Source organism: Bombina bombina, chromosome 8 (genome assembly GCF_027579735.1).
Source record: "Bombina bombina isolate aBomBom1 chromosome 8, aBomBom1.pri, whole genome shotgun sequence".
Taxonomy (NCBI): domain Eukaryota; kingdom Metazoa; phylum Chordata; class Amphibia; order Anura; family Bombinatoridae; genus Bombina; species Bombina bombina.
The window spans coordinates 131088590-131108251 of NC_069506.1; the positions used below are offsets into that span (position 1 = coordinate 131088590).

The 19662-nt window shown below is 38.5% G+C and overlaps 1 long non-coding RNA gene across 1 annotated transcript; it reads left to right on the forward strand.

The window, feature by feature from the left end:
- Positions 1–6349: 6349 nt before the first annotated feature.
- Positions 6350–6716, forward strand: LOC128638031 (uncharacterized). The gene is made up of 2 exons (XR_008399031.1): positions 6350–6526; positions 6607–6716. It is a non-coding gene; the product is annotated as an uncharacterized LOC128638031 (long non-coding RNA).
- The last annotated feature ends 12946 nt before the right edge of the window (positions 6717–19662 follow it).

Sequence of the window (19662 nt, forward strand, 5' to 3'; positions counted from 1 at the left end):
ATTCAGCATTAGGAATTAGCATTGGAATTCCACTGCATCAATAAATGTTTCCTATTCAGTAATTTGTTGCTGATTGTAGCCCAATGACATTTGGGTCTGTTTAGTTACTGTGATTATAGGTCCAGGACATGCAGAGAAAAAAATGTTACATGTTTTACTTCCATTTTGTTTGCTTTGATTTGGGGCCTACCTTAGCTGAGACTGCCTCAATGTCCTTTCCTCTGTCAATCTTCTGCTTTGCTAAGTGTCCATCAATGTATTTTGGAGGCTATTCCTGAGCAATATAGGGAATTTTGTGATGTTTTTGAAAGAAACGGGCAGATCAGCTCCCTCCTAGATCTCTTTATGACGTGCATTTATTCAACTTTCTACCTCTCAGATGAGGCTGGAATATTCTTCCTAGAGAAGAAAGATGTAGGCCTAAGACTACACAATCCTGATCAACATCACTGTCCAGAATATATATTGTGGTTATTAATTAGTTTAATGGATTTTTAATTTATACTAAATATAATTCTAATTTAGTATTAAATCTAATTATATGGTAAAACCATTAAACCAATACAAGTAAGTTGTGAAATAAACACTATAAAAGGGTCTCCATTGTTTCCAAAGAATTTATTAGAAATCAATATATGTTAATAATAAGAGAAATATATTTACAGATATATATATACACTACACATATATTTTACATCAAAACACTACAAATAATTATTACAGGGCAACTAAAACAACCCTGATTTGTGCAACACTTCTAAAATAATCACATCATTTTATCCCAGAAAAATTTAGCCAGATTCTCTAATGTGTCCAACATCATCCATCGTTTCAGCAGGAGCAGGATAAGAGAGTAAGAAAGAAAGTGTTTCCCAATTTTATTCTCAATTCAAAGGGGTTTGGCCTATTACATGCCAGTCAAGGTTAATGGGAGTGTCTTTAATTAAACACCTAGCTCAGACAAGGTGTATCTGGGGGGAAGGGGATTTAAAACAGCTATGTGAATATGCCAGGGATAATATCTGTGAGCTATGTCACTACATATATCCTCTATCACTTATTCCTGAAAGCTGGATAGAATTAAAGGTGCCCAAATTTAACAAATATTTATTTGAGAGGGGCTTATTATTTTGTCTGTATCAAAGATGGGATGAAGGGAAGACAGCTTTTAGGACACATATTTCTCTGTGGTAAGAAGTGTTTTACATCTAAGCTTATGGGTGTGATGGTGAACATAAATCCTCTTGCTTGCTCCATTATTAAATAGAGAATAGTGCTGATTTTGATTATCTCAAACAACTTTACTGTAAAAAAGAAAAACAAGGAAGCAGGGAGAGGTTCAAGGAGAATTAGGCAGGGGGTAGGAATGAAAGTTTGTAGTCACCAATATAATGACAATGGAAATACATCTCTTAGACCGTGACAATATTTTTTCTTCATTGCAAATGTCCTGGTTTTCAAAGCAAAACCAGGACTGTCCTGACTTTGCCCACAGTTTGTGCAGATTTTGCCCTAACCTCACTACAACACTCTCAATCCTATACATCTTTGAATCTGCCCCTCTGATTTTAACAAAACCCACAAAACAATCATGACCCCTGCTACAAGTCTCCTACACTTAAGAGGTCCAACAAGTACTCCCGGAAATGCTGAGAGGTATGGAGGGATGCTAGCTGATTAATCTTTTACCTCTTAGGATTGGTAACAGTAATATGTAGGTAAACTATAACAATTAGGCCTATTAGCCCACAGGGTAGGATAACACCCAAATCCAGTTCTATTTTTTTTTTGTTATTGTTAATGAGGAAATACAAATTACAATAGACACACTTTCACAAGAGTATACATACAATGTACATGAAAACATTGTACATGCTATATATTTTCATGCTTGGTGTTAAGTAGTCCTCCTTTTGATCCCTCTGATGAATGATATAGACCTCTCATGGGTCCTTGAAGAATTGTATTAATGAAGTATAGGGAATGGGGATTAACACAGATTAAGTAGCAGTTATGATTGTCTTATATGTGTGCGCCTGTATGCAAACACTGGCTTAATATCTACCAAATGACAATGGTTGTAGTAGTATTTGTATTTCTCTGTTTATGTTTATATAAAAAATATATAGAAAAAAACGTTTTTTTTGTGTTTAAAAAAAAATTTTTTGGGATAATATCTTAAGTTCTAATTCGAAAATAAAAATAAAAATAAAAAATAAAAAATATACAAAGAATGTTGGTTAAAAATAATATTCTTTTATTAGAATCAATATGAACAGTCAGTCGAAATTGCTTAATCTTAATCTTAAAGTGGATATGTGAGAGAGTTGGTACCAACCAATTGTATTGAGGTGTGACTAAAATTCGTATATGATATATGTGTGTAAAAAACAATATATAAAATTAGCAAGTCCAGTTTATACCCTGGTAGGTATTTAAAAAATACTTTCTGTAAAAGATTTTCTGTAAAAGATTTGGCTTTTCGCTCATAAAATGCACCAGAGGTAGAAAATAGGGTATAATTGTTAAAAATACAGTTGTTAGAGATCGTTTATTGAAGACAACTATTGACACCTGGTTCAACAGTAGGTGTTTATTTTCAGCCTTTTTAAAATAAGCCTTTTTGTGATATGACCAAAAGATTTAGGCTAGGTGTTGAGCCGTTTTCTGTATGTCACAGTAATTATATCACAATAGTTATTATACACTTAGCTGTCTTTTGCGGTATTGTTAGTCAAAAGACTTTGAATAAGGTACCTTATTTGCAGTTCCAAGTCATAGAGGAGAGTTCTTGCGTGTCCAAATGAAGTATAGATGAGAAACTTTCTTTGTCCGTTCAAAGTTTCTAGGAGCGCTTGTTTGCAGCGTGTCTGTCTCCTGTGAAGTTGCCTCTGCCACTTCCGTGTCCGGTCTTGACACGCCCACCAAATGCGAGATTGACAGATAGGTAAAGAGCAGGGTTTCTCCAGTGTGGTGTAAGCAGTCTGTATCCAAGGTGATCAGTAAGCAGTCTGTATCCTTATAAATAAGGATAATTAACACAGATTAAACATACACAGTTCTAGCTAACTAGAGACCAAAGCCTGTCCTGATGACTACGATCACTAGGGGACATGCGAGGTAAACCAAACTTAGAATATAAGTACTAATTAGTAAAAACAAGAGTTTGAGAAACTATTCTCTTCAAACTTTAAAACTCAATTAATATAAACAATGATGCTTATATACATGTGAAAAATGTAAATAAAGACCTTCTTGCTGTGAGTATGGCAGGCTTTAAAAGGTAAACTACCATCTAAAAGAACCAGCCAACCTAATTCTTATCTCCCCCGCTTCCTCAGCCACAGGCCGCCAGAGAGACATCTGTGTGGTGTTATATACATTATGCATCAGTGTCCTCCGTCACACCATCTATATTTGACCAAATGATTTAGGGGCCCCCCACAAACCCTTTTACGCAGTACTTATTTTCAATGATGATGGCAGAAGGTCAAGTTGAACACCCTGTGTGCAGTTGACATATATACATAAAACTCAGCAGTAAAGCAATGTGAGTCCTGCAGTATTTTGGTTAAACAATATGGGAACGTGCGCTATAAAGATATAGTTTAAGAAGATATCCTGTAGTAAGGCAAACAGCTTGCAAACAAACATATTACATAAAAAAAGATACTTAGTGCATAATTAAATAAATTGGCTAAGATTTATGTACTCTATTATGTAGAATATAATATATTATGAGAGATAAATAAATGTTTCTCCCTCTGTATTAATGTTATAAGAACATTAACATCGTTATCTTAGATACATGCTGCTAACCACCAGGTATGTGTGGTAAAAGGAGAGTTTTATAGGCAGTGTATAAGGTCCCTTGGAAAGAGGTATTACGGTGTTTCAGAGTCTATCCCATATTTGTATCAATGCCTTCTGGTAGTGCTACACAGAGGCCAGAGGATCCTGCATGCACATGCCCCATGTGGACTGCCTCATATTGGTGAGTGAACACACTGCTCTCATTGTTTGGTGTAGTGATATTGAGAGAAAGAGAGAGATGCAGTTGCTTATCTGCCAAAGCATTCCGGGAGCCCCCTACATACTCCTGATCAGCCCAGCATGCCGGTGTGTATCCTCTCATCTGTGATGAGCCTCCTTGGCTGCTAGACAGTCTTTTCATGTGTGTTGTCACCTTTTGTATAATTCTGTACAGCAATGGTATAGTTAGTCGTTGTCTCCGATTCTTCATTAAGTGGTTTGCGTGTTGTCGGAAAGCAGATTCTGGATGCCGGGAAATACCCTGTTGGTTATCTTTATCAGAGAGGCTTGTTTCCGGTGGTCCCATAGCGATTGTGGATGTTGGGCTTATGTCTGTTAATCGTCTCAGTAGGTAATCCAATGGTGCACTGGCTATTAGTTGCTTGCATAATTTTTCGAATCTGGCCATGTGGTTGCTTAGATTATCCTGTGGGATTGTCTTCCATGCGCCATCCATTTTAGTTGCTTGATAATGACAATTTTTGGCATTTTTTCTTTTCTATAGTATACATTTCTATTATGTTCTTATGTCCCTTCTTGAGATTTTATCAATGCTCGTGGCTTTGGCCAGAACCTCGGAGTACCAAGGGGGGAAACGTCACCTGTTGTCAGCCGCTTCTTCAGGTCTTTACTGTCTAATCCTGGGCTCCGGTTTCAATAATACAGCATAGATGTCAGGGTTTCCTCTCATATTACCTGTCAGTAATCACTATCCCTTTAATTCTCTGCTCACCTTATCCTCTCCACCCTATTTAAGGTTGCCTCCCACTTCACAAAGTGCTTAGTATTGAAGTTATACCTCTCATACACTACAAGCCAACTTCTGCTCTGTACTGAGTTTCCTAACAGACATTTCCTACGATTCAGCATTCGGTAAAACTATATTATGTTATTTATCCACAGCGCCTTTTAACACTTTGTCATTTTCTTTTGCTCCGGATTACACTGCTTCGGCAGTCAGCTGGGATACAATTACGCTCATGCAAGCCACGAGGCTGTGACGTCACACGCCAACTTCAGCACAGTCGGACTACACAGCGCTCTATAACGATACATTGTATCACTCAGCTCTCTCAAACGAATAGTTTCTCCGGTAAGCCTAATCTTCATAATTAATTCTGCTGTGGTATGCTGCAACAATATTTCAGTCCTATTCAGTTCCTAAGCTAATTGGACAATATTCAACATTGATATATTCCTATAATACTCTATTTTTATTTTTTCCAATCACACCTCATTTAATTAATTGTTGCACTAACTATTTAATATTCTTTATTGTTGTTGTGCATCATATTCTATTTTTGTTTTTTCCTATTTTTTCTTTATTCTGACCTCTGGGGTGTAAAACCGATTTCCCTGCTGCATTCCCTCAGTGCATTCCTCTGCACATGAGGCAGCTATAGGGTAATACTATTTACACCACCATTATAGAAATCACAGCTTGGTGTTACAATTGAAGATACATCCTATCATTGTATTTTTCAGTAACTTTCTGCTACACTAATATACATCTATTTTGTCTCGGCAATTGAGGTCTAACCATTGATACTTAAAAAATTATTTCCTTTTCTTCAGATTTGCATACGGGTGTGACAGAATACTAAGCCCTAAAGTAATATGGACCCAGCTGAGACCAACCCACACATAATTGCCCTTCAACAAAGGGTTGATTTATTAACTGATGGTCTCAATTCCCTTAAAACAGAGAATGAGACTATAAAAGCTTATATTAGGGATGTGGTTGACAAAAGAATTTCTGGCTCTGAGCCCCAAGTTAGTCCCCCAGAAAAATTCCATGGGGATAGATCCCAGTATAGAGAATTCAAAAACGCATGCTTGCTTATGTTTGCATTAAAACCTCATACCTATCCTACTGATAGGGTGAGGGTTCTTACTACGATATCATACTTAAGGGGTGAACCCCGTACTTGGGCGAATACATTCTTTGAGAACAATGAAGAAATCTTAAACTCCTTAGAGAATTTTTTCACTGCTATGGGTCAGCTGTATGAGGACCCATACAAACAGCTTACTGCAGAAACAGCCATGAGAGGATTAAGACAGAAAAAGAGGGTTGTAGAAGACTACATCACCGAATTCAAGAAATGGGCAAAAGATTCACAGTGGAACAATTTATCATTGCGGAACCAGTTTAGATTGCGTTTGTCTGACCCTATTAAAGATGAACTTTCACGAATAGATCTACCTTCTACACTAGAAGATTTGATGACCCTGTCCATCACCATAGATAGACGCCTTCGGGAAAGGCAGCAAGAGAGGTCTTCACATGATTTCTCTTACAAAAAACAAGTCACTACCTCACATACTACTTCCTCTAGTAAAATCTTGGCTGAACCTATGGATATAGGATTCGTAAAAGGTCCTCTTTCTCCCCAAGAGAAACTCAGACGACGCAACTTAAATCTCTGCCTATATTGTGCTTCTGACGATCACACAGTAAAAGATTGTCCATCCCTTCTCAGACAGAACAAGGGTAAGATTTCATACCAGCCATTTTGTTGTACTACCCAGGTACAAACTCATTCTTATTTAACACTGTCTCTTCTCTTACAGTGGGAACAACAGCGGGCCAGCGCATCCGCGATAGTTGATTCTGGAGCCACTGCTTCATACATAGATAAGGAGTATGTCACTGTAAATAAAATACCGCTAACCCAGAAAAAGTCTCCTGTTTTTCTTAGGGGAATAGATGGTAGAGAAATCACCACTGGTCCTGTGGTTTATGAAACTGTACCCCTCCTGGTGAGTACCACTGACCACCATAGAGAATTTATTACTTTTGATGTAATCTGTTCACCTGTTTCCCCTGTGGTTCTGGGTATTCAATGGCTTAAAACTCACAATCCAACTATAAACTGGTTTAACAACTCACTGACTTTCTCTTCTCCTTACTGTATTAACAACTGTTTTCCGGTCACTATACTACAGACAACCGAAGTGTCACCTGAAAACCTTGTACCTGATGTGTACAAAGAGTACATCGATGTTTTTAGTAAGACAGAAAGTGAAAACCTACCCCCTCATCGTAAATACGATTGTCCCATTGATATCATCCCAGGATCTGAAATACCTTGTGGGCATATATTCCCTCTGTCGAACCCTGAACTTCTACATTTAAAAACTTACATCCATGAAAATCTAAAAAAAGGCTTCATTCGCCCCTCTACTTCTCCCGCAGGTGCGGGGATATTTTTTGTGAAAAATAAAGACGGTTCACTAAGACCCATAATCGACTATAGAAAATTAAATCAGATTACCATAAAAAATAGGTACCCTTTACCGTTGATTCCGGAGCTCATAGAGAGACTTGAAGGGGCCAAATACTTCACTAAATTAGACCTAAGGGGGGCTTACAACCTAATCCGAATAAGATCTGGGGATGAATGGTTGACGGCGTTTCGAACTCGTTATGGATTGTTCGAATACGTCGTCATGCCATTTGGGTTATGTAATGCCCCTGCTACTTTTCAGCATCTTATCAACGACGTATTCAGAGATATCCTGGATGTTTACATCGTCATCTACCTGGATGATATACTGGTATACTCCAAGTCCTTATCTGAACATATTACTCACGTTAAACAAGTTCTCTCCAGACTTAGAAGTAACCATCTATACGCAAAGGCTGAAAAATGTATATTCAATTCGCAGTCTATCTCATTCCTAGGTTACGAAATTTCCCCAGCAGGCATTCGTATGGAGGACAACAAAATCAATACAATTCTACAGTGGCCCATCCCTAAAACAAAAAAACAAGTACAAAGTTTTATGGGATTTGCCAACTTTTATCGAAAGTTTATAAAAAATTTCTCCAAGCTCACAGTTCCACTTACTTCATTAACAAAATCTAATAGTACTTTCAAATGGTCCTCTGATGCTCAAAAAGCATTTGACTTCCTCAAGGAAAAATTTACCACTGCTCCCATCCTCCGCTTCCCTGACCCAAAGTATCAATTTGTCCTGGAAGTCGATGCATCCAACTATGCAGTAGGCGCAATCTTGTCTCAGAGGGAAGATTTGAAAAAACCCCTACACCCTGTCGCTTACTACTCACGAACCCTGAATTTGGCTGAACAAAACTATCCCATCGGGGATAAAGAGTTACTTGCTATAAAGCTATCTTTGGAACATTGGCGACACCTGTTGGAAGGGACTGCTATTCCTATTCTAATTTATACCGACCATAGGAATTTACAGTACCTAAAATCTACTAGGACCTTATCTGCTAGACAAGTCCGCTGGAATCTATTCCTATCAAGGTTTAATTACCTAATTACTTTTCGCCCATCTGGAAAAAATCAGAAGGCGGATGCCCTCTCTCGTATGCCAGTGGACAAACCTTTACCATCCCTTCAACAATCTCTTATCCCACCTCAAAATTTTCTCTGTTTCACCACAAACTCCATGCCTATCCTAAAAACTGAACAAAGAAAGGATAAAACAAAGGCGAAGCTTGATCTTATCATCAAACCCGATGGCTGTTACTATTTTAACTCTAAATTATACATCCCACCTACTCTCAGATCTACGCTCCTCCATTCTGTACATGACTCTGTACTCGCTGGGCATCCTGGCATTACTAAGACTTTAGAATTAGTTAACAGAAACTATTGGTGGCCTCATATGACCACTGACATAAAAAACCATGTTCAAACTTGTGGTACATGTATAGTTTCAAAAAAGGAAAAACAGCCCCCCTATGGTTTGCTACTTTCTCTACCTACACCAAACAGGCCATGGTCTGACATTGCACTTGATTTTATTGTTGACCTGCCTCTTTCCTCAAAAAATACCACCATTCTTGTTGTTGTGGATTTGTTCACAAAAATGTGTCATTTTATTCCATATAACAAACTACCTACTGCTATGGAGACTATCCGTTTACTTATTTCCAATGTGATCAAATACCATGGTATACCCTCTACTATCCTTTCCGATCGAGGCACACAATTCTCCAGCAAGTTATGGTCGCAATTCTGTAAAATATTCAACATTGACAGAAAACTTACTACTGCGTATCATCCACAAACAAATGGACAGACGGAAAGATGTAATCAGTGGCTTGAGCAATTCTTGAGAGCATTCTGTTCTACACAACAAGATCATTGGTCTGAACTTTTACCTTATGCCGAATTCTGTTATAATAATACGTTACATGCCTCTACCAATCAAACCCCGTTCTTTGCAAACTATGGTTTTCACCCTTCTTTTCAGTTGTTACCTACCTCACAGTCTCTCTCTCCCAGCATTTCAGAATTATCTGACTCCATCTCTTCTAATTTCAAATCTATCGAATCCTCCATAAAACGGGCCAAAGACATACAAAAACATTACTATGACAAACACAGAAGAACTCCTCCAGTCTACCAAATAGGTGATTTAGTATGGCTTTCTACAAAAAACTTGAGATTGAATACTCCATCTAGAAAACTCTCCCCTCTTTTCGTTGGACCATATCCAGTTGAGAAAGTGATCAATCCAAATGCTGTTCGACTCAAGTTACCTGATACAATAAAGATTCACCCAACATTTCACGTCTCCCTACTAAAACCGTATAGGGAGGTTAGACGTAACTCAAATCAACGGTCTACTCCTACCATTACCATTGATCCAAATGTCGAGTATGAAATAAGATCTATTCTCGACTCCCGCCTGTACAGAGGAGCTCTACAATACCTCATCAGCTGGAAGGGCTACTCCAAGGAGGAAGACTCTTGGGAACCTGCTAGCAACATTTCAGCACCTCGTCTGGTTTCCAGTTTTCATCAAAGAAACCCTGATCGCCCAGGACCATGAGCCCCTGGAGTTGCTCATTAGATGGGGGATTCTGTCAGGGTTTCCTCTCATATTACCTGTCAGTAATCACTATCCCTTTAATTCTCTGCTCACCTTATCCTCTCCACCCTATTTAAGGTTGCCTCCCACTTCACAAAGTGCTTAGTATTGAAGTTATACCTCTCATACACTACAAGCCAACTTCTGCTCTGTACTGAGTTTCCTAACAGACATTTCCTACGATTCAGCATTCGGTAAAACTATATTATGTTATTTATCCACAGCGCCTTTTAACACTTTGTCATTTTCTTTTGCTCCGGATTACACTGCTTCGGCAGTCAGCTGGGATACAATTACGCTCATGCAAGCCACGAGGCTGTGACGTCACACGCCAACTTCAGCACAGTCGGACTACACAGCGCTCTATAACGATACATTGTATCACTCAGCTCTCTCAAACGAATAGTTTCTCCGGTAAGCCTAATCTTCATAATTAATTCTGCTGTGGTATGCTGCAACAATATTTCAGTCCTATTCAGTTCCTAAGCTAATTGGACAATATTCAACATTGATATATTCCTATAATACTCTATTTTTATTTTTTCCAATCACACCTCATTTAATTAATTGTTGCACTAACTATTTAATATTCTTTATTGTTGTTGTGCATCATATTCTATTTTTGTTTTTTCCTATTTTTTCTTTATTCTGACCTCTGGGGTGTAAAACCGATTTCCCTGCTGCATTCCCTCAGTGCATTCCTCTGCACATGAGGCAGCTATAGGGTAATACTATTTACACCACCATTATAGAAATCACAGCTTGGTGTTACAATTGAAGATACATCCTATCATTGTATTTTTCAGTAACTTTCTGCTACACTAATATACATCTATTTTGTCTCGGCAATTGAGGTCTAACCATTGATACTTAAAAAATTATTTCCTTTTCTTCAGATTTGCATACGGGTGTGACAATAGATGAAGCTTTGTGTAATATCACCGTGAGCTGAGTCCCAATAGTGATCAATAAGGGTAGTTAGTGCTGTGGAGATTCTCCTATTATAAGCGGTTTATAAGAGATTCAGTCGGAGCTCTAGGAGTGTGCGACCGTCAAGGATCGCTGCTAAGACACATCCCCCAAATCCAGTTCTATATGTGTCTTTGTCTCCAAGCAACAATCTTCTGCCAGCGTATAAAATGTTGGTCCTCCAGAAACAAAAAGCTTCACTTCTGAAACACACCTTCATATCATCCACTACCTCCTGAGTGTCTGTCTTAAGTAACAGCAAATAGTAGCAGTTCTCTGCACCTTAGCGTATAGCAAATAGTTAAAGACCTGTGGTTGCCATAAATAAACATATAAAAATGCATTTATAGGTATTTCATGATGACGAGAGTGCACAATCCATCACATGTGGGGTATTAAATGGTAACTAAAGTCAAAATTAAAGTTGCATGATTCAGAGTATTCAATTTAAAATACCTTAGATGCTATACTACCACACTATAATATGATTGGATTTAAGACCTAGCCCTTGCTAAATTTGCCTATAATAATTAAATTTGTAGATCCTTCTTAATGTCTCTATTCCTTGAACACATATGGATTCTACCGTACTATGCTACCTGAGTCACCAGTGTTGTACCTGTTGCTGATCAATGTCTCCAGGTAGCTCTCAGCACCTTATCTATGTTAAATAAATGATTATTAAATGCTCAACAACAGAACAAACATTTTGCTAATAAGAAAATAAGTCCTACTCCCATATATCAACCAGGAGACAAGGTATTCTTATCTACTGCTCATCTATGACTAAATAAAAAATATCTATCCTATTGCCATTCACCTCCAGTTACCATCATCCTATCACATCCATCTATTCTTCCACGTCTCTCTCCTTAAACCTGCACTACCTGACCCTTTTCCCTCTTGGAAATCACCTGACCCAGGGTATGAAGAATACGGGGTGGAAGAAATATTGAATGCTAGAGTTCATAGAGGGAGACTGGAGTTTCCAATTCTTTGGAAAGGATAGGGTCCTGAAGAAAGGTGTTGGGTTCCAGCCTCTGAAATACATGCACACCCACAGGTCAGGGATTTTAAGAAGAAACATCCCAATTACCATGTTATTCCCAGAGGTTACCCTTAGGAGGGGGCACTGCCAGCCAGGCACTTACCTAACCCCACTCCACCAACGGGCTCCTGAGTTATTAAGCAGAAAACCTTGAGCCTGCCTGTAACCTCCTATTCAGCTCACCTTGTTTCATGATTGCAACTTACCTTGATATTGCTGTACCAACTAAACTTACCAGGTATCCCATACCAGTGTCACCACCTTTTACCTGCTGGGTTTCCTGTACCTGCTGAGTGTCCTGTACCTGCTGTACCAGCTGCACTTATTTGGTCTCACATACCAGCTTTACCTCCTGCTAACTTCTGAGTTTCCTGTACCTGTTTAGTCTCCTGTAGTTGTTGTACCAGCTGCACTTATCTTGTATCCTATACCAGGCTCACCATCTGTACCTGCTGCATTTCCTGTGCCTGCTGTACCAGCTGCACTTACCTGGTATCCTGTACCAGCCTCAACACCTGTACCTGTTATATCAGTTGCACTTACCTTTGTTACCATGCCAGCTTCACCTCCTGTACCTGCTGCATTTCCTGTGCCTATTGTGTCTTCTGTGCTTGCTGTACCTGCTGGGTTTCCTGTACCTGTTGTATCAGTGGCACTTATCTTTGTTACCATGCCAGCTTCACCTCCTGTATCTGCTGGGTTTCCTGTACCTGTTGTACCAACTGCCTATTAATCTATACTAGAGTCATCTGCTTTATTAACAGTGCTCTCTTTTAACTGTCTCTTGTTTGGTACCTTGTTGCTGGACTGATTTCCTGTTCACTGGTCTCTGACCTAGCCCTGGATTCAGTTTCTCTTATTTTATTAAACCCATTTAACTGATTTTGGTTTCCTTCGTGTCTATTCCTGCACTTGCGTTCTACTCACCTAACAAGTAATCCTCACGGTAGTCTATGTAATGGCAAGTAAACAACTATAGCTGTATTGTATGAGATGCACTACATAAAAATACACGTGATTACCATGCTATACATGACAGAATGATATATGAGCCTCTAGTTAACAATGTCTGTCGGACCTGATCCGACAGTGCGGATCAGGTCAGACAGACATCGCTGAATACGGTGAGCAATACGTTCGCCGTATTCAGCATTGCACCAGCAGCTCACAAGAGCTGCTGGTGCAACGCCGCCCCTCGCTGACTCACGTCCAATGGGCCGCCAGCAGGGGGGTGTCAATCAACCCGATCGTACTCGATCGGGTTGATTTCCGGCGATGTCTGTCCGCCTGCTCAGAGCAGGTGGACAGGTTATCGAGCAGCGGTCTTTGTGAGGCAGGCTCGCCAGAAACACGGGGCATCAAGCTCCATTCGGAGCTTGATACATATGCCCCTCAGGCTTTGGTACACATATATACATGATTTGTATTTGTGTTGCAATATATACTGTATATGCCTGATAAAACAACTAATGACCAGCTAATAAATGTATTGCAGTTACACAGTATTGTTTTATAAAGGTAATCTCTATGTTTTGAGTTCCTTTTTATGATATAATAAAAAAGTTGTTTATAAACACAGTTTCTGTGAGATCATTGAGCTGAGCTGCCTTATCCAGCACGTGTTAGTGCTGCAACCTCTGTGAGTTTTCATTAATCTTTTGATCATATTCTCCATTTATATATTTTACTGCTACACCATGAAGCACCTTCTGCTGTTTGTGTCTTTTTAGTTACAATCACTAGACTTATGTTTGGAAAAAAAAGAAAAGTTGTTGGTGGAAGACTGAAAGCTGTCTTTATCTCTGGATGTGATTATAGACTTTTTTTGGACTTACTGTGGTTTGCATCTACTTTTTTTTTACTGTTGTGGGTTTATTACTAGTGCTCCCCTTTTTATTGCTCCTTTTTTGTTTAAGTTGTTACTCTGTGAGATGTTATTGTTTAATATTTTTAGAGAAGGTACTTGGAGTATAATTTTGTAAGATATGATTTCCTACTTTAAGAAAACATATAATGGCCCCGTGTTTCTGGGGAGCCTGCAGGCTTGCCAGAAACAGCAGTTATGAAGCAGCGGTCACAAAGACCACAGCTCCATAACCTGTCCGCCTGCTCTGAGCAGGTGGACAGACATCCCCACAATACAACCCGATCGAGTACAATCGGGTTGATTGACACCCCCCTGCTGGCGGCTGATTGGCCGCGAGTCTGCAGGGGGCGGCGTTGCACCAGCAGCTCTTGTGAGCTGCTGGTGCAATGCTGAATACGGCGAGCGTATTGCTCGCCGTATTCAGCGAGGTCTGGCGGACCTGATCCGCAGTGTCGTATCAGGTCCGCCAGACCTTGATAAATATGCCCCATACTATAGATGTTATTTAATGTATAGATGTTTTTAAAGTATACGTGTTTTTGCACATACATTTTTATTTTTAAATATATATTTATATATCCATATATACAATATATATATATTCATATAGGTATATAGCTATATATATTTGATAAAAATATACAGATATATATATATATAAATATATTTAAAAAAATACAAAATTAGAACTTGTATTTGAAGTATTCTTAATGCATATACAGCTTTAGCACAGTTGTCCTGACTGACCTTTTGGTTAGCGCTCGTTAAAAAAAAAGAAAAAAATGAAAAGGCTTTTAAGTGCACCCCATAGAAGTCAATGGGGGAAAGGGATTTGGGGGTCAAATTATCAAGGGCCGAATGGCCCTGAATACCCTTGTTTCCGTGCGAGCCTTCAGGCTCGCCGGGAACAGCAGTTAAGAAGCTGCGGTCTTAAGACCGCTGCTCCTTAACTCATCCGCTGCCTCTGAGGCTGCGGACATCAATCCGCCCGATCGCATACGAGCGGGTTGATTGACAGCGAATCTGCAGGGGGCGGCATTGCACAAGTAGTTAACCAGAACTGCTTGTGCAATGTTAAATGCCTATTGCGTATGCTGTCGGCATTCAACGATGTCTGGCGGACATGATTCACTAAAGCGGTTCATGTCCGTCAGACATTGATAAATCGACCCTTAGTGCGGTCGCGTTATATGACCTCCAGATGTTAGCGCTCCTAAGTCTTTTGCTTGCGCACTTAATTTTTACTTTCAACTTGTAAAACCACGTCAAACATACTACCACTATTGATTTACCTTAAGTGCAATTAACAATCAACAGCCTTAAAATGTTTGTCCTCCACTTGTAAAGTAGAAAATGTATTTATGCAGGTGTGGTTAATACAATAAAATATGCCTTTATACATTAGTAAAGATGGGAGCAATGCTCTGGCTCCTAAGCTGAGAGGTAGTTGCACAACCTGCCAATCACCATTTATGTTGTGCTGGGAATATGCCATGACTGTGCTTCTCAAGTGGGACTTTACCTTTAAGTTCTAAGGTCATTAATGAAAAAAATCCATGTTTCTAAAAAATTGAGTATTTTACATATTATTATTTAGAATTTATCTTTAAATTCAAGTTTTGTTTAATTCTACTGTAAGACTGCAAATGAATTATGATCTAGTCCTACATTTGAAAAACCATAGCCCACATCAGCTGGGTTTTACTCATTTAGTCAAGATTAGTGGTTTGTTTGTTGACTGATTAAAGTTCTTGTTTAATTGCTACTCTTATCTCTTTATTTGGTAGACTATAAATGATTGGTTTGCATATAGGAGTGAGCACTGAGTAGATCACTGGTAGAACATGATCATAATATAAGGAATAACTATTTGTGAGTCTCACATACATAAATATCTTAAGTCTCTGATGGCAGAGGAAAAAAGGCTTGATGTACATATATAAACCTGTAAGGTGTTGGTTTCATGGGGGGAGTGTCAGGTCAGGCCGAAGCCTCTGGCCCACTGTACCACCTGAAGCAGATGTAGATTATCTGATAAGGATATCCTTTAGAATGACTCAGACCACGCAGCAATATGATCTAAAGCTATTCATGTTTATTGAACAGTGCAAGCATGTCTTATAGACTTCAGTAACAGCATACATGGTTAAGGGGATGACAGGTTAGGACTGCGTCATTTTACACAGTTATACACAGTTAAACACAGTGTGATTCTGGAAATTCACTTGCTCATAAACAATATCTGATAGTCATACTAAACCATGCATCTGCGAAGACAACAAGGTCGCTGGACCATCTTGTTGATATAATATTCTTCTGGGCTTAAGGCCATGGAACTTCTACAAGGCCAACTAGCTAAGGAAAGTACAATAACAAACATGTATTTCTCACTACAGAATGAACCATTATAATAAAGTCTAATCATTACAAAATGGATGCCAATCATTACAAGATGGATGCGAAAAGACAAAATGGCGCCCAAGAACAAGATGGCGCTAGTCAGGTTCACATTAACCCCTAACATTCCACTCTTTTATTCTACCCGAATAACATAAAAAATAGACAGGCACAGAAAATGAGGAAAGCCTTTAACAACCATATGAGCCTAATACTATGGTAACAGAACTCTATGTGAGAATACTAGAGAAAAAATATATTCACATGTCGTGGTATAATTTCATAGGCCAATAGGGCACAATTTGTCACTGCACATAGGTGCGGTCTCTCCAATACCCTCCATCTACCCCCCAGCATCCCCAACACTACCGGTCTATCTGCACAAAGACTCAACCAGCCCCCCATCTACCCCCGAACAACTCTACATCTTTTATTTCTCCACCTGCATTGCTAGCACCCCCCAATATGTCCAACAGTTCTTTCTCCACAGTAAAGCATGACATAGTAACAGCACAACTGTCTCTAGGTGGCCTCTGATCATTTGAAGAACAGTCTTTGTCCATTTAGAGCGCTTCACCTTCCTCAGACACTTTGCTTTAATACAGTTCCAGTTAATTTGCAGTAGGGGTGCTTATCCAATGTTCTTCCGCAGGGAGATGCTGGAAATCTGATGGTTTGTTCATGGGGTAGACAAGGCAACCAGTGGATCCCCATGGCAAGCAGACACTCGAGTCAAAGGGAGTCTAGGAAGAAAACAGAAACAGTACAAGATGAGTACACACCGCAATACAATCACAATTATGTCCAAATAAAACTTCACTTTCATCCTATGTAATTTAAAACCAAACAAAACATTGTTGATATGTAATACAAGTTAATACATTGATATTTTTCAGAGAATAATTTACAACTTCTCTATACACTTTTAAATGATACTTCATGAATACTAAGCAAGTGAAAACTGCCAGACTTCATCAAGAGGCTGAATGGTTATGCTAAAACTTATGCTAAGGCCTGCCCTGTAGCAAAAATGAAAAAGGAAAACAGTCAATAAAAATAAATGAATTTCTTTACACTGTCACTTTGAACTTCTGAAAATAAAAGAACCTAGCGTTGCTTAATTCAACACATCTACTATCTATAATGGTTATAATTCTCAAACCATGATCCTAATAGTCAACAATCTCATCTGATATAAACACTACTAGTTTACTAATTATTTTATGCAACCTAAATTCTCTCACACTCCTGTATGAGGAAAGAATACAAACAGAACATCATTTAAAACTACAAAATCTTTTAAAGGTAAACACATCTTTATGGTAAGATAAATCCTTTCTTTGACAAACATCAGGAATTACCACATTAAAATTGCTGATACCATACCAATTAATAAAAGGGAAAAATACACTTGCTTTTATGAACTATAATTATGCTATTCCCTACATAAATATTTCTCTGTATAATTAATTTAAAAATCTAGCTGCCTCATTGCATTCCATAGGGTGAAGGGTCTAAATATTCTCATATATTGCAGCATTTTCCTTAAACATCTTTTTATACTCAGTGGGCCATTCAATAGGTTACAATACTGCAAAGTTCACAGTTACATTTATCTAAAGGGTTACTTTGTTAAGCACATAAACTATAATGTGCACTAATACCAATAAAGCATACTTTTCTGCAGACAAAACTATATGATCTTGTATACCTAATATGATCAACAAAAATAAAACAAATACAAGAGAATACAAAACAAGCAATATAAGTAACCGAGTTAAAACAATACTCCCCTAATTTAATTGGTTGACCCTGTAACAGCATAACAGGTCCTCAATATCAACCGGCAAGGCACAGTCCAGAGAAGGATAGTCTTTATGTTCTGAAGACACACATCAGAGGAAACAGTCATGGATTACCCAGAGTCCAGTTCTGGGGCTGGTACCAGCATGCAAAGCAAAGAATGGATCCAAAGATAGTTCAGCAACTTTCGCTGCAGTATGGTGGCTAAAACAAGCTTGACAAAAGGTCTTTTATCTTCATTTTTTCTTTCTTTAAAGCTTTACTTGCATTCCATCTTCAATCTTTTGAAGAGTGCACCTAAATATGGAAACTCAAAAATAATTAAGTTAGTGTCTTTAATCTCTGTATACAGCTGCATAATCTCATCCTGCAAATACAAATATAGTGTTAAGAACCAAAATAGAAAAATAAAACATTTTAGGTCTCTGAAATATGAGAGCAAAATAAAACACAGAAAGACAATGAAGAGATACAAACCACCAGGGAGGGAAAAAGGAGTGGGGTATGGGTATACAGGCTACGACCGGGGTGGCCATCAAGGTAGATGATGTCCGTGGCCAGATTCCCAATGAAGGAAAGTTCTAGCCAATCCTAGGGACGTAGTGCATCCTGCATAGGGATAAGACAGGGAAATTTAGGGCACAGCTGGTGGTTAGGCGATTCAAAACATTTTAGGTTCACCTTCTTACCTAAAAACAATCACCCCATCACATAAAGATACTCATCAATACTTTCCCCTTGTTTACGTGAAACATTCCATGTGGCACGCAAACACAACATAACAAGAAACTAAAAGACAAATCATGCACTCCACTCATGCAGATACAATTCTCAATAGCAAGCAAAATCAAATACCCCTCACTATTCAATATGCTGTCCATACAGCACGCTTCCACCCGCAGTAACAAAAGAGAAAAACATAACAATGTCTTAGAAAACATTTAAAAACACTTGTCACTATCACAAAACAAAACATTAACAGCCGACGCAAACTTTAAACAGCCACAATTAACCTGAAATTCAACACCTATACTGACATTCACTAAAACACAGCACTCGCAAAACACTACACAGAATTAAAAAACATCCCATAAGAACCATCTATACCCTGGCTCTGCAACATCTACTATGCACAATACTATGAGATCATATTAATAATAAAAGAACCTAGAGTGCAGTATACTCACTCCATAAGATCCATGATGTCCGCCAATCTGAAGAAAGCCTCTCGATTGTATTTCAACAAGCTAAGAACAAGGCAAAACTCTAATGAAGTGAATTTGAGATATCCTTTATATAAAATAAGTAGTAACTTACTCCATCATATTTCAAATTCCAGCGATGTCACAGCAAAAAATTAAATTTCGATAAAAGTGAACAATATTTTGATATCTCAACGCATTTCAATGTTTACAAAGTCTTTTTCAAAAGCAGGTAAAAACAAGTAAAAGCAACTAAAGGTTTACAAGCCTTAAGTTGCTTTTACTTGTTTTTACCTGCTTTACAAACCTAGGTTTACATATCCTGAGTGAAGATCTAGGACCTGCGCCATCTATCACCTAAATCAGACATTATTCGCAGTCCCGAGGGAGAGACTGTAAGAAGGCAGCGGTTCATTACTAAGGAGAGTATTAGTTCTTAGTCAATTTGTAACAGAGGATTCTTTTTTTTACCAACTTACAATATCTGT